Source organism: Magnolia sinica, chromosome 16 (assembly GCF_029962835.1).
Source record: "Magnolia sinica isolate HGM2019 chromosome 16, MsV1, whole genome shotgun sequence".
Classification (NCBI taxonomy): domain Eukaryota; kingdom Viridiplantae; phylum Streptophyta; class Magnoliopsida; order Magnoliales; family Magnoliaceae; genus Magnolia; species Magnolia sinica.
Genome location: NC_080588.1, coordinates 1755749 through 1758517, shown reverse-complemented (window position 1 = coordinate 1758517; position 2769 = coordinate 1755749). Strand labels below are relative to the sequence as shown.

Below are 2769 nucleotides of genomic sequence, written 5' to 3'. Positions count from 1 at the left end.
AATGGTCAGTGAATGGACCATTTTCGGGTAATGGATTCACACTCAAATGCGTGAAAAGTCTTCTGTCGGGTGGTCCAGATTATTTGGTTGCAGCAGTATCTAGGTTATTACCAAATCCACAACAGGTTTTATATCAGTGGAATGTAGATGCAGAGAATCAATTTGAGTTTGTATCTGATGCATTTGTGGGATCCAACCAATCCCATCCTGGCCTTAGGTTCTATTACAGGCGGTGGTTTGGACGGTAGCAGTTGCAACTCTCGTCTGTTTTTCATCTGAGACAAACATCTCAGTTATGGTGTATAGTCATTTTTTACTGAATCTAAGCGAATTGTTTGATCCCCAGCTAGGACAGATCTTAGGGCCAACGCTGGGCAGGCAGGCCAACACAACCGTCAGTAAATCCCGCATTGAAGCGGCGGCTGGCACAACTGTCAGTAAGTCCTACAAAAGGAGAAGGTAGGCATGGTTTTCAATGCTTTCTTTCAGCTCTTCTTTTGGTTATTGTCTATAGCCACAGTAATTGCCTGTATTACTGATGACTTTTCTACCATGTATCTCCCAATTTATCTGCTTGACCACTTCGATTGTAACTAATCCCGTATTAGCTCTTGAAGAATAAATTAATGTTTGTCTTTAAAATTCACATTGTATTGTCTTCTTTTTCTTTTTTTTTTTCTTTTTTTTTACCTTTCTTTTTGTGCAGCAAGCGAACATGTTTGTTTTAACTCTTCAGCTTCTTGATTCTAGAATTCCCATTCTCAGGCCTAACTACTGGTGATGGATTTGTCTGTGGCCCGCTGTTGGATTCAAAACAACCCTACTGTTGGGGCAATAGCATATACATCCAAATGGGTGTCCCTCATCCAATGGCTGAAGAAGCTTCCTACTCAGAAATCAGTGCTGGGGACCACCATATCTGCGAATTGAGATTGCTTGCCAAAGGGAAGTATGCAAACATCTCCATGGTTGGGCTTAGAGAAGACCAGACATGAGTACAATCAAGAGAGTTTTTGCACCAACTTGGTATGTGGCTAATATTGCACTCAATTGCATGTGTGGCTGTCAATGGGTATCTGATGAATCCAACCCAATGTTAATACATCTAGGTCTCATTTATGGGACCCATTAAGCAATTGGGACTGGTTCAGGTCTCAACTTTAGGACCTGATTAAAAATCAGGTCTAGGTACTGTCCAGTTTGGGTCTAGGTGGTTTTAATAGTAAATTATATATATTTTGTATGCATTTATTATTCTAATAAAAGAAATTTCACTTCTAGCACTTTATTTTTTTGGTTGAATGTCATATCATCTCTTTCATTAGATTGGTTTTGGTTTAATCTTTCAATCATTCTCTAACTGTTAAAAGGAAATAAATTTCCATCTAGAGTTGGTTATGAGTGTAGTTTTCTATGTAACTGTTAAAAGGAAATCAATTTCCCCCTCTTTCGGTGACTCAAACAGAAGAAGCCATCTCATAATTGAGGTTTTGTTATAACCTGTGTTGTTTTCTAAGTGCACATGTTTTCATTAGTATATTTATATTTTTACCAATCTGTATTTTCTTGTAAGCTTTGATTTTTCGGTATCTTATGCAGGTTGCTTCAAATCATTATGGATATTCTGTTATTGTATTTGGTGAACTCATGGAATTCCATGGAAGTTGGAACTGATTGAATGGAAGGAGCTTCTGTTGTTCATACAAGTCATGTTTCTGATTTTTTGGATGAATTGGGTGTGTGAAATTGCATGGAACTGATCAAATGAACATGGAATTTCTATTGGGTATTTTTCTCGTTTGCTATTTCCTGGTTTTTGAATATGGGTTCTAATATCTGAAAGATGATTATTATACTGTGATTGTTTTCTTTTAACAGGAAGAAACACCGACTCCTCAGAAGGCCGTAGACAGTACGGTCATTGGATTCTCTGCAAGTTGTAAGAGTTCCTGTCATACCTTTTAGTAAATTTTATTTTATTTTTTTGGATTCTCCATAGACACTAAGTTTTCGTCTCGTTGTTGGTTTTTTTGGATTCTCCATATGAAATTATGAGAAATCATAAATTTTTTGGTTTCTGTCTGACTGGTGCACCCTTCGTGTATTCCAGATCATCTAAATGATGGGCCACATTCAAATATTGCATCAATTGCAAAAGTAGATATAACATTTACATACCAATTCATGCATTAATTTTGAATTCTTTCCTCTCTAGCGTTTCTTAATATACTGATGAAGGCATTGCCTTCTTTTATTGTGATTGGTTCATATTTAAAGATCCTTCTGGTGTTGTTGTTACTACCCAGGCTGAAAATGTAAAGATTCTTCTTTTGCGGGTCACAGATATCTGATGTCGTTGATGAGGAAGTCTGCAAGCTGGATGAAAAGTTCAAGGAAGGGAGTCATGTTCGAGTTCGTGTTCTTTGCTTTAGGCATCTGTAAGGATTGACAATGGATGTTTTAAAGGTAACCTAGTTTATTTTCCCCTAGAATAGCAAAAAGTGAGTTTGGTCCGGTCCCATCTACTATTGGTCCATTAGATCAGCAGTTTGGATTATCTACATGGACCACACTTCTCTAAAATCAATAGTCATCGTATTACTCTAGAAAAAAGTTATATTTTTGTTTTGTTTTTTGTCTATTTTCTGACTTAGACCTTGAATCTTTTCTTTTCTGTTTTTGTGTGTGTATGTAGTTTTTCTAATTGTCTTACAAATTCCCTGCTTTATCTTCAAACAGGTGACACTGGCACACTTCCTCTTCTCTGCC

The 2769-nt window shown here is 37.0% G+C and overlaps 1 long non-coding RNA gene across 1 annotated transcript; it reads left to right on the top strand.

Moving 5' to 3' along the window:
* The first annotated feature begins 1665 nt into the window (after positions 1-1665).
* Positions 1666-2464, top strand: LOC131228632 (uncharacterized). The gene is made up of 3 exons (XR_009163032.1): positions 1666-1786; positions 1879-1939; positions 2307-2464. It is a non-coding gene; the product is annotated as an uncharacterized LOC131228632 (long non-coding RNA).
* The last annotated feature ends 305 nt before the right edge of the window (positions 2465-2769 follow it).